Below are 13,949 nucleotides of genomic sequence, written 5' to 3'. Positions count from 1 at the left end.
GAGACTGCATTTCCCAGAATGCCAGGGGTGAACCTAGCCTGAAAGGTCAGCTGTGTGCTCCCACACCCTGTTGTCTATTTAAAGTAGTCCCGTGAGTCACTGAGCTGACGAGCTCGTGGATGAAGCACCTGCGCGCAAGTGAGAGGTACCGAACCTGATAGAATGTTTGGCAGGCTACTCAGCAAACCCCGAAATACAAGACTGTATTCTCTACTGATGACGGTTAATAAACGAGAAAAACGTGTCTAGAGATCAGCACTATCTGCACAGCCTTGGCTAAACACTCAAAATATCAGAGCAAGCTACAAGAGACTGCATTTCCCAGAATGCCAGGGGTGAAACTAGCCTGAGAGGTCAGCGGTGTAATCCCACATCCTGTTGTCTATTTAAAGTACTCCCGTGAGTCACTGAGCTGACAAGCTTGTGGATGAAGTACCTGCGCGCTAGTGAGAGGTACCGGACCTGATATAATGTTTGGCAACCTACTCAGCAAACCCCAAAATACAAGACTATATTCTCTACTGATGACTGTTAATAAACCAGAAACACGTGTCTAGAGATCAGCACAATCTGCGTCAGCCTTGGCGAAATACTTGAAAATATTGGAGCGAGCTACAAGAAACTGCATTTACCAGAATGCCAGGGGCGAACCTAGCCTGAGAGGTCAGCGGTGTGCTCCCACATCCTGTTGTCTATTTAAAGTACTCCCGTGATTAATTGAGCTGACAAGCTCGTGGATGAAGCACCTATTCGCCAGTGAGAGGTACCGGACCTGATATAATGTTTGGCAGCCCACTCAGCATACCCCAAAATACAAGACTGTATTCTCTAATAATGACGGTTAATTAACAAGAAACACGTGTGTAGAGATCAGCACTATCTGCTTCAGCCTTGGCGAAATACTCAAAAATATCGTAGCGAGCTACAAGAAACTGCATTTCCCAGAATGCCAGGTGCGAACCTAGCCTGAGAGGTCAGCGGTGTGCTCTCAAATACTGTTGTCAGTTTGTATCTGTAACTCGCTTCCCCCACTATTCCGTACCACCACCTCTACTCAGACCTTCAAAACTAACCTCAAGTCTCTTCTCTTCCAAAGACACTTCCAGAACTAATACATCCGTATTCATGTCTCTCTAGGAAGTTCTTTCAGTATTGTAAATTTGTAAACTATGTCTGTATGATTTTCATCCTAATGTGTTTTTTATGTAACTGCCATCTATTGTTTTTTTTTACTTTTTCTTCATCCTCGTTTGTATTTCTAACTGGTAAATAAGTAAAACTCTACTCATGTAACGTACTTGGTTTCATTGTGAAGCGCTTGGACACCTCTGGGTAAAGTCTGCGTTATATAAAAATGCATGAATTAAATAAATAAATAAAAATCTGAGCACCGAACCACGGTGCTCAGACCATTCACAATGCTGCATTGCAGTGTTGTGACTGGCTATGGTGAGCTTGGCTGCTTCCTGTGTCAGACATGGCCTAGAAGAGAAGTAGTGACCGTTTAAAAGGTAAGTTTAAAAAATATATATTTTCCCCCTTACCACCGCCCCACTGCCCCTGTTCAGGTGTTCTAAATGCAGAAGTGTCTATGTGCTTTGGTGCATGGTTGTCTGCTGGTCTGTGTGCTTGGTGTTTGTGTGTGTTAATTTGTGTGTGCCTCAATGTTAGAATTTAATTTTCTCTAGATACGAATGTGTATGTGTTATATGTGTCATGTGTGCATATGGTTAGCCTCTGTGTATAAATCCATTTAGGAAGAGTCCCCTCTTTTATATTTTGATATTAATTGATGTATAGTCTGTGACATAACCCAAGAAACACCATTTCACTCACCAAAAGAGGTACTTGTCACACCAGTTCTCAAAATCGAAATGATTAGCCAGGTACAGGAGAGTGTTTTCATTATCGTTTATGAGGGCACCTGGACAAACCATAATACAGAAAAATCACAGCTCAAACATCCAACGAGAAACAAGCGAAGACAGTGCCAATTACTTGCATGCATCAAAATCGGCATTACCATAATGCTTCTTCCCTACAATATGCAGTTCCCGAAGGGTGTCGCAATTAGATCATTAAATATAGGTTTGTGTTTCAGTGCCATTGATTAACTGTCGTCTGCACAATGGTTTGCTTATTTAAATGTTTTTCCTCTAGGTGTGCCAAACTACTATTCCTGCAAGTGTATGCAGCTTAGTTTATTTTTAGTCAATAACTGTGGGACTGTCTTCTGCTTCCTGTCAGATACTGTAAATAAACGAGACAGCATAGTTTCTTATGGGGGCGCTAGGTAAATGTTGCAAAGCAGCTGTTTTGATTCAATTCAGATATATGTGTCACTGATGCCGTAAGGACCTGTGTTACCATTTTACATTTACTGTCTGTTAGATAAATAATTGTGGGAATCTTATATAAAGGTTGGTGGTTGGGGGCAGACAGGATGTTATTACTGGGCTAGCAACTTCCTCAACCTTAAACGACAGAATTTGCAGTCCAAGCCCTCACACCTGCGTTCAACCAAATTACAGTGCAGGGGAAAAACAAATCAGCTTCTCCTCGCTAACAAAGCTTTCAGGGAATTTCTGTAGGTAGCCCTGTCTCCATCCTCCTCACTTTAGTATCTGGATCTCCACCTTCCAGTAAATTGAATGCAGAAATAAATTCCACTGTCTGTAGATTTTATCTTTATCCCTTCCCCACCAAATCGTGGTATGCTAAGTGCCTCCTAAATGGAACTCAATTTACTATGAACGAGCAGCCTGAGAATCTGGCCATTTGCGAGCGCTATTTTTGCATTTGGGATGCATCATCCCAAATGCAAAAATCGCAAATGTAGAAATCGCTAAATTAAAATTAATTTCATTTAAGGAATCTCAATTTGAGATTCCTTATATGCAACTCATGAACCATTTTAAAATTGAGAAATCACAATCTGGGGCCGCTATTTACCGCGAAGTCTAACTACGTGGTAAATAGCAAAAACCTAGAAAAATGCCCTTTAGCGCATTTTTCTAAGTTGTATGTTACACACACACATGTCCTTGGGACATGTGTGTGCGCAACACCAGTGGACATTACCATTTCAGGGGTGCAACAGGGTGTCCTTTGGACACCCTGGCACCCTTGGAATTGCTTCCTTATTTGTGATTCGCTAATTGCTAATCGCAAATAAGGAATGACTCCCCATTCATTCCTATGGACCTTTAGGCCCATAGGAATGAATGGGAAAGCCATTCCTTATTTGCGATTAGCAATTAGTGAATCGCAAATAGGGAAGCTGTAGATATCGCTAAAATTATTGCGATTTCGACATGCATCCCGTTTTCCGAGTCTTTAATAGCGAATCATTAAAATTCGCTATTAAGGACTCGCGAAACAGGACTTTGATGAATCTGGGGGTTTGTTTTAAAGGTAAAGATCAGTAGATATCTCCTTCAGCATTTGCAGAATCTAATTTTCATAGTAGACATTGTTTACCCAATATATTATCTCATTTTGCTATGACCATGAGGTTACGGCTTCCTTCCACCCCAGTCTAAACCTATTGACATTTCTGTACATATGTCTCGTCCTTTAATTAGGCTTCGAAATCATTCACAGTTCAGCTGTCCTTGCCAAAGCAGTTGGCTAATAATAGACTAGCAGCATTCAGGTTGTTCACCTATCAAGTGTTTCTAACATAGCAAATCTCCCATGCAAATATTTTTTCCTTCTACACTTTGCATCCTCAAAGTGCATGCTATCCCAAGAAGCCTCTTTTATATTCCTATATATTATATATATTTGTATTCTTGAAACTCTGGGTGAAATATTTAGATTGTGCGGTCCCAAACTTCCATTTCCCTATCTGAGCTTGTGTGGAGGTCGTCAACAGGCCGCAGTACAAGCTTACATCGAGAAATGGGGGTCACTGTAAATCTCTGCACTGTGTGGCTGGCAACTCAGGGTGCCTGCCACAAGGTGTAGTGAATTACAGGGGGCACCATAAATACTCCCTGGCCCACAACCATAGGCAACTGAGAGAAGGGGGCCCGGCTAGGGGCCCATAAGGTCGCTTTTCAACAGGCTTTGCTTGCCGGAAGCCCGACATGGAAAGCCTTTTGATAACCAACATAACAATCCACAAGCGTCCATAAGGGATTATGATTCATTTCCGACTGACCGACAGGCTCCTTGAACCCGAAGGAAGTCAGTCGGATTGACTGCCCAGTTTAATCTCTGACCGCCTTCTTTGTAAGAAGGTGATCGGAGTTTAAACCATGGATGTTGGCCGGAAAGCCTCTGACCAGCAGTCGGAGGCTTCCGACCGACATCCAAATGAGGTCATAAGAGTACTACAAATTGCAATTTTGTAATTGTAAGTGGTTAATTTTGTTTGCTCTTTTAAAGCATGACATAATTATAATTAATGACACTATTACAATGCTTTTTGAGCTGGTATGTGCCCCAATTCATTGACCTGCTATGGTTGCAGATTTTTTTTAAAATTAATTTCATACACTAGCTGTTTCCATCCAATCACAGAGATTGAGAGAAAGAATTGTTTTGGAGTGGGCCTGTCCCTCTCCTTGCATTCTTTACTTTTTCATGAATATGATGAAAGATATTTTTTTTATCTCAATTGAAGACAGGCTGTCTTTGTTTGATTATTTTTGCAAATGTGTAATTGTATTTCTTTAAATAGATTCCATTCAAATTACAACTAAATAATTACATAAGTTATTGGTCTTACATTGGACCTTCACAGTGTAGTGATTTTTGATTGATGCATACTACTAGTAGTGTTCTGAAACACTGATCATCTCTTTTGTGGAGCTGGGGACTTGGTGCTCATCCTTCATGTAAGCATTGTTCCTTTCCTTTGAACTATAATTCTCACATTAACAAGATTTTAACCTCTTTTGTAAACAGCCATTGATATGCATTTCTGTACTTTTCTGGGACTATGGCTATTAGTCTTATATTACTTTTCAAACCAATGTTGCCATTTTGGCAGATCTTCGCTTCAGGGCCATCTTCATATCTTAAGACTATATATTCATTCATTGAACGGGTAAGCAACACAGCCTTGAACTGAAATCCTGTTCCTCCTCCCATTCACTATGGTACATACAGGGATAATCATTTTGTAGGCTTTAGTATATAAGGTCTTCAATAGAAAAACCTTTCAACATATAGTCCATAGCTCCACCAATCTTGCTGTTATTTACACCTTAAGTGCCATTGTTCTTCTAATACATGTTATAAAATAAGGATTGTAAGAGTCTTGTGTTCTGTGCTCCTGTGTGGACTTCATTCATCTCAATTTCAGCAGTATATTCAATGCAATTGGATACATATACCACATTACAATAGGCTAATGGAGGCTGATTGTGCAAAAAAGTTGATAGATGCTGTTTTGTTTTACCTAATAGATCTTTTCATTAATAGCGCTGGGTCTGACATTTTGATCAATGAATGTGACATTTTTTTAAATTACATTTTGTGATATGTATATTGTAATTTGGGTACTGAAACAATATTCTCCACTTTATAATTGTTAGACATGGCATCCTTGGTGTGGTTTTCTCATACCCTTTTTGCCTTCAACCCTCCTGTTTTGCTGACTTAATTTTGCTGGCTTTAGAAACCTGCACACTTTACCACTGCTAACCAGCACTAAAGTCCTTGTGTTCGCTCCTCAAAACATGGTAGAACTATTGGCTTACACCCAATCGGCCTATTTGTTTTACTTGTAAGTCCCTAGTAAAGTGATATCTTGTGTGCCCAGGACCTGTAAATTAAATATTACTAGTGGACATGCAGCACTGATTATGACACCCACTTAAGTAGCCCTTTAAAATGTCTCAGGCCTGCCTTTGCAGCCTGTGTGCGTGGTTTTAAACTGTCATTCCTACTGGGCAAAATAAACCTTTTGCAAAGCCCAAACCTTCTTTTTGAATACTTATAAGTCACCCCTATGGTAGACCCTGAACAGCCCAGGGTGCAGTGTATGTAAAATGTCAGGCATGTACTTTTATGTCTTACATGTAATAGTTGTGAAAAACTCCTACATTCATTTTTCACTACTACAAGGCCTACCTCTCACATAGGATAATATTGGAGTTACCTTATTACATTTAATAAGCTGCAACTTTAAATTGGGAGCCGGTGAGCAGCTCAAGTTTGGTATCTATAGAATTGTAATTAAAAGCTCTCTTTAGTGGTAAAGTTGGATTTTTAATCCCAATTATGAAAATGCCGCTTATAGAAGTTTTTAAATTTTCTTGTCCTAACAATTTGGTGCCTGAAGCATGATCCTTTGTCACATAGCTAGATGCTGCTAGGCAGTTGGCCTTTGTGTATTGCTCCCAGACAGTTGGACAAAGGGAAGACAGGTGTTGGCAGGATGGGCCATTTTGAGTTGATGAGGGGGGAAGCTGTCACCTACCATACTTGCACATCACAAATGTTTGACCTGAGCAGTCTCACAAAGGGGTTATCACTAGTATTTTGTGACACTAGACAAGCTGGAGCCAGGACAGGGAAGCAGGGGATGTCTGATACCTCAGAGGGGTGGAAGCCACTAAAGCATCCTCTTCAAAGTGGGCACCACATATAAATATTGGACCCTTCAGTACACTTCTGCACCTGTGAAATATGCCAGGAAAGACTGCTGCACTACAGAAAGGACTGTCATTCAGATGGACTGCTGCTCTGAAGGTCTGCTACCCTCTTGTGCTGACCTGCTGCCTAGCACCTGACTCTCCCATCTGTGAGTCCTTTCCTTGCCAAGTGGTGCCACCACGCTCCTAGATCCTTAGAAGTGGGCCTAAAGGTGCTCTGCAAACCCTACTTTGGTACCCAGCAGACTGGTGCATCTCCTCTGCTGTGCCATGCAACGCCGAGCAGAACAGGCACATCTTCTCTGCAGCGTGGATTTTCCTGGTGCTGGACTTCGCATCGCCCTCGCAGCCCACAGCCTCATTGGCTGCCAGCTGCGGTCGGCAGTAGGAGTTCCTGCAGGGCGGTGATGTGGGGAGAGGGAGGGGCAGGGTGGGGGATAGTAATGTATGGATTACAGAGTTTAACAGGTAAGTAAACATGTAAATAAATAAAACGAATTTCGTTGCGCGCACTGCATCGCATTTGGTGAGGCAGTGCATGCAACGAATATCCCTACTCCACCCACACAATTTAAAGCTTGGAGTAGCATAGATCAGCAGCTCCTTAAAACATATTTGTTATCCACTAACTACGACTCTATACCAGACCCTGTGCTTGCCTCATCCAGCTATTCCGAATGGCTCCATAACACCTTCAACTCCTTAGTACCACTGAAAAATGTCTCAAAAAGCAGAACTGCCCCTCCATACTCTTGGCTTTTAGAGTCACTCAGACTTGAAAAACAACGATGCAAGAACCTCGAGACTATAATATCACTGACAAAACCCTTTATAAGGAAGCAATATCCAAGTATAAGCATCTCATTATTTGGAGAAAAGCAAATTCTACCTTAGTCAGATAGAATGGGCCCAAGATTCCACCAAGCAGTTCTTTCAGATAGTCACTAAACTATCAGGGTTGGTGACAAACTCTCCAATAGCTCCCACCCAAGACCTTTGCAATGCACTGGACAGCTCCTTTCAAGACAAAGTCAGCAACATTTACGTCAACTCCGCCGTCCAACCCAAAGCTGACTATTCTATGGCCACCCCTGATAATGAAGAAAATACCCCTTCCTTTTCAAATTTTAGTCAAGTCTCACCAAAACAGATCAAGGACCTTATCCTAACCATCAAGTCAGGCTTCCCCACCGACTGCTGTCCTTCTGCTGTTTTAAAACGGATCCCTGATCTATTAGCCTCACATCTAAAAACATCTTCTATGTCATATTTAACACATGTATTTACCCTCCCACATGGATAAAGGCTATTATCAAGCAGCTGCTGAAGAAGCAGAACATTGGTCCTTTAGAAACAGAACATTATAGACCTTTATTATAAGCCTTCCATTCCCAGCAAAAATATTTGAGAAAATAATGAACTCTCAAATGGCCCATTACATAGAAGATAATAACCTTCTGGACGAAACGCAATTCGGCTTTAGGAAAGGCCATGGTATAGAAACTGCCCTCATTAAAGCAGCAGTTGAAATCAGAACAGTCCTAGAGCAAGGTGGTGCTGCTAGATTTATCAGCAGCCTTTGAAACAGTTGATCACTCTACATTGATCGACCGTGTCTCAAACATAGGCATCAAACTGAGGGTCAAAGAACTACTGGCCTCTTTTCTCTCTAACCACCCACAACTAGTGAGTCTCAGCAACTACAAGTCCTCCCCTTTTACCCTCCCATGTGGGGTGCCACAAGGTCGACCTTGTTTAACATCTATGTGTCAGACCTGGCCAGGGTCATCTAAGCCCACAGCAAGGGTCTCACATCCTACGCCGATGACACACAATTGGTGCTAGCAATCCACAATGACGGAGGAGCAATTGCGGCCAGCTTCCAAGACGGAATGCTGGCCATCAGTACTTGGATGGCCAACAATTGCTTAAAGTTAAACTCTGACAAAACAGAGGTATTGGTTTTTGGTAATCTTTTACCTGTATGGTCCTCCATTTGGTGGCCTGCCAATCTGGGACCACCACCTCCCCCAGTTTCGAAAGTAAAAAATGTAGGGGTCCTGTTCGACAACAAGCTGGCTTTTACATCACATGCCAATGCAGTTGTCTCTTCATCTTTTTACACTGTTAAGTTGATTCAAAAACTCCTACCCTTTCTTCCACCCAGTGCCGGAAAAACCCTTGTTAGCACCCTAGTAATGTCAAAAATTGATTACTGTAATGGCCTCTTCATCAATGCTCAGAAAAGGTCACTTATCGACTACAGATGGTGCAGAACTCGGCCACTAGAATGTTAACAGGTACCCCCAAGTATCAAACAATTTCAACGGTAATTCAAAAACTTCACTGGCTACCTATATTATGCCAAATAAATTCAAAGCACTCTGCATTGCCTTCAAGGTCATCCATAAAATTGGAACTGATATCTTGATGAAGGCTTTGTGTGTCTATCTTCCCACTACACCCTTGTGTTCATCAATAGACAACCTTTTGAAGGTCCCTTGCACTAAAAAAAGTTTCCTGGGGTGACATAAAATTCACTGTTGCCACTGTCAAATTATGGAACACCCTTCCTCTGCATATTAAATCCTGCCCAACTCTACTTGCCTTCAGGAAACTAGTAAAACATGGCGTTTCCATCAATAGGCACCCTACTCCTGGCTCGATCTTCTATACAGTCCGCAGCACCTAGATACCCAAGCGTACTTGTGCGCTCTACAAATTGCTTAAATAAATCAATAAATGATATTTATGGCTGCATGTTCATTTTTTTCACAATATAGGGTCTGGAAAAAAGTTTGCACACACAATCAATAATAATCAATAAATTGTGCTCAATCAGTGCTTTTACTTATAAATAGGAAAGTATTTGATTATGAACATGCAGGTGGAAATACTTATTGTGGCACCCTCATAACAGTTAACACCCTTAGTGATCCCTGAACCCTGTAAGCACAACATACCCACCTGAACCAGGCCACAATATAAAGGGATGTCATTATCCAAAGGCAGGTTTACTGGCTTTGCTAGGGTGTCTTCACATCACTAAATGTGGATATATGTCATAATAATCTAATCAAACACCATTAAAATAACTATGGAGGGTACTGTGTGATGTCAGTAAAGCATTCCAAAACCTTTCATTGCCTTACAGCAAAACATGTAATGTTTAACTGTTAACTTTGTGCTTATTAATAAAGCCTGTTTTATCATCTTGATTAAACTACATAACATTTCATTTTCAATGAAGCATTACTAATTCAATGTAGTCTGTACATGAGCTTACTATGAGTGTACCTGGTAGAGTTGTTGGACTTCTATCAGGCCGCAAACATGCCACAATGTGGCCACAGTACTGTTTCGTGATATTAAGGGAGCTTGTGTCTTTGTTCTTCCACCAAAACCCATGCAAGCAGATCATTGCTTCATGAAGATCACACTATCCATGCAGATATGGATACCAGGGGTAGGGTAGACACATGTCCTCGAGCCAGGGCTCTGACTTACTCTGGGAGTCTTCTGGCTTTCATTTTCTTTGGTCCTCGGGGGATGGTGTTCCATGGTACACAAAACATAACCAAGCGCAGTGGTGCTTGTGCACTTGTGTCAGCCCCTGCACAGATCTGGGCCCCCTGGGGAATCTAGATTGGGTGGGCAGTTCGGCAACTTTGTTTCACTTCAACCCCCGGGGCCTCTATGGGGGTAAATTGCAAATCGTATTTCCTGCTCAGTCTCTCAAAGCAACTGCTCAGGTCTGATTCTGGTATCATTTTAATCCTGATGACAGGTCCAACCCACCATGAGTATTTTATTTAGGCTGTCTGACATCTAAATGTTATTTTCGATGGTGGAGATTGTTTTCGCTGCCCTCCCCCTTATGATGAAGATCTCAGATCCTGCTCAGTTTAGTCTGGGCTCCGGATAGCTACCTTCACCCATGCACTTCTTTAGCAGCCCCTGCACAGCCCGCCAACACAGTAGTCTCACTGCTGTAATTCTCAGGCATCATGGCTTTATCCATCTTGCAGGGCACCTGTGTGTCAGCAGCTGAGCAAGTATCCCCCTCCTGATGGAGCTCGCCCATCTGCAGGACCAGTGTACAAGTGATCCAGATAAACCATCCAGGGTCCCCCCAGCAGGTCCATCCCTCTACTGTTACTCAGAATGTTTCACCTGATTTGAAGAGAATCTCCTTATCCTAGATTGCCTGCTAGAGTCCAAAGTCCATATGTCAATCCTTGCCGTAGAGGCATCTGACTTCTCCTTCCTGCTGGACATCCATTTGCTGTCTGCGCTCCCTGGTTCAGAAAGGTCTCAGAAAGTCACTCTTGTGCAGGGGTTTTAAGTGGGGGTGGGAAATTCTACAAGGTATGCACCGTTTTCCAATCTTAGGGTGACACATTCTCCCTCCACTTCTGTCCCAACCTTCCTGCACAGCAGTCTGGAACACTCCAACATGGCTACTTGAAGAGGGCTGTTGAAAGGCATTCTCAGAGGGCTAAGCTCCATCTCCAACTTTCACAACTGCCTGGGGGCTGCCCTCCAAAACTTTATAGGAGTGCAGCCCCTCCTTTGTTTAGTTCACAAGGTCTGCCCTTTTTACCCTTTGTTTCAGTGAGCTTTAACCTCCCTAGGCCAGGTGTAGTGTGAAAAGTAATTATCACATGCCGATTTCACCCCCACCCCTTCCTTTTCCAGGAACAAGTCCAAGCATTTGCCAAATGGCTGTGTTTTGTGGGGATGCTTTCAATTCTAATTAACTTGACCCAGTGTAGGGAACAAAATCAAGACATCTAAAATCGGAGCTGAGTCAGAGAATTATGGCAAATCCTCAAGTGCCATAAGGAGTACATATATTATAAAACTGACTTTAGATATATGCACACAGTACCATTTTACCTCACGATTCGTACCTCACCTGTATCTCTAGGTCTAAGTAGGCAAAATCAGTACTTTGATGCAGGTGTCAAACATAATGTATAGTTCACATTGAATTGTCTGTAATCACTGCAGATGTAGACTATGAATGCCCAGTTGTATAATATTGTCTACACCAGGTCAGCACCAGTCCCTGAAGGGATCTTTATGGACAAGCTACCTATGAGCAGATACCTGAATGAGCTAGATGGTAGTCTCACATGCTCTATTCCGCCCTCACACGTGCATGGGAATGTGTGCCTGTGTTCCCATGCTACCAGCCTATATCCTCTTACCCTACCTCAGCAGCAAATGCCCTATCTTAGAAATTTGAAACTGAAGGTTAGCACTCTCAATCAATTAAAAGTGTTTCCAGTGACTGTGATTCCATTAGCAAGACTCACTCACAGTAAAAGTCCAAAACCAGGTTGACCAAAAGCAAAGAATGCAGGGAGTTAAATGAGACGGAACCCATCTTGCTACAGAGTCATTAAAGAAAAGATCCAACCCCCAATAGCGAAGACCCCATATGGAAAACAAATGTACAATTTGGAATGGATTTGAGGCAAACTGTGCCATTAGCAAAGAAGTGGCTAAACAAAGTTTAAAAAGCATAGTACATTAGAATTTGGGTTTCTGGTACAGACAGCAGTACAAAAGAAGAATAGATGAGATAAGTGTTCTAGTGGCTGGATGATACACCCGTTTTTTGCTGTAGTGCAACTTTCATTCCATATTGTTGACTGTCCATAGTCCATGTAAAGCTGAGCTCTACATTTCAACAATGCAGATACTTCCCAAGGAAATCCAACTTCAGGTATAACAGATGGTAGCTTAATATCCAACTTCAGATACGACTCAGATGGTCTGAGAAGTCAAATCTTGTTTTAGATGTGCAGAAGGGCTTTGGTGAAATCCAGGAAAAGCCACATGCAACAATAGTCACTTCATCACCTCTTAAGTTCCTTTTGTAGTGAATAAGATGGGATAAAAAAAGAAAGTGAATTCTAACTAGACATGCATTTTCTTGACAGTAGGGGAACATTTTACAGATAAGTTACAAACAAAGGCAAATAAACAATTTTGTACAAGAAAATTAACACATTCTGTACATCTTCACGTTGCTGTCATCATTTGTACAAACTCTTCATAATTTACTTGACCATCACCGTCAATATCTGCTTCCCTAATCATTTCATCAACTTCGTCATCAGTTAACTTCTCCCCGAGGTTGGTCATCACATGACGAAGTTCTGCAGCACTAATGTAGCCATTTCCATCCTTGTCGAATACACGGAATGCTTCTCGTATTTCCTCTTCACTGTCGGTATCTTTCATTTTCCTGGCCATCATTGTAAGAAACTCTGGAAAGTCAATTGTTCCATTGCCGTCAGCATCTACTTCATTAATCATATCCTGAAGTTCTGCTTCTGTGGGATTTTGTCCAAGTGACCGCATTACTGTCCCCAATTCTTTTGTTGTTATCGTGCTATCGCCGTCTTTATCGAACAAGGAAAACGCTTCTTTGAACTCTGCAATCTGTTCCTCTGTCAGTTGATCGGCCATTTTGGAGTGTGTGCCAATCCGCAGATTATATCTCTTGACCGCTCCGCTCACAGGCTCAGCTCGCTACTCATAGGCATCCTTCCTTTAAGTGCTTTCACAGCCAAATGGAACCACAAGTCAAGTGACAGTGACAACTTTTGCCCATTCTGCCCCCAGGCTGAAGAAATAATTGATTATGTAATATTTTTTTTGACCAGACTATCGAGTAATGACTGAGAAACAAGTGGGTTCGCCTGGTTTGCCGGAACCTAGGGACAAGGAGTTTTAGGGTTGCATCTAGGATCCTTAAAAGCAAAATGTTTTGCTAGAGCACTTTTAAATCTAATTTACATGAAAGCGATCATAATATCGTTTGCCAAAAATCAGTCACTGCTTTTTGGTTAGCTTACTTTCGCTATACAGTTTTTATTATTCATGTCCGCAATGAACCTGAATGAGCAAGACACAAGTTTTTAAAAAGTTTCTGTGTAGGAGCTGGTGTAACCATGCATTACAGGGAATAAAATACCCTCAGCTTTGCATTAAAATGATATTGCAAGTCACCTTGGAGTCCCATGACCTTGTAAGGAACTCGACCTTCAGCATTGTTTCTCGGTACGGTCTTGGTACGCCTCAGAGACTTGCAATAGCCTAATGTATGTCAAGGGGTACTTTAGCCCATTTAGAATAATCAACAGATAACCCATTTCAAGCTTTATGGCGTTTACACGTGTAAATGCAAAAATCATACGAAATATCATTTTGTAAAAACAGTCTAGGAAAAATGGTATTAAACAGTTTGGGGAAATAATTGTTTAGATTTGGTATTATTTAAATGTGTTTTTCTATAAATTCACAAACATCCACACTTCTCATTTT

General features: G+C 41.8%; 1 pseudogene; it reads right to left on the bottom strand.

Moving 5' to 3' along the window:
- Nucleotides 1-12,074: 12,074 nt before the first annotated feature.
- LOC147728610 (calmodulin-1 pseudogene) lies at nucleotides 12,075-13,153 on the bottom strand (annotated as a pseudogene).
- Between the last annotated feature and the right edge of the window lie 796 nt (nucleotides 13,154-13,949).

Source organism: Lissotriton vulgaris, chromosome 3_1 (assembly GCF_964263255.1).
Source record: "Lissotriton vulgaris chromosome 3_1, aLisVul1.2, whole genome shotgun sequence".
Taxonomy (NCBI): domain Eukaryota; kingdom Metazoa; phylum Chordata; class Amphibia; order Caudata; family Salamandridae; genus Lissotriton; species Lissotriton vulgaris.
The sequence above is the reverse complement of the archived record's forward strand: the minus strand, read 5'-3'. Positions and strand labels throughout refer to the sequence as shown.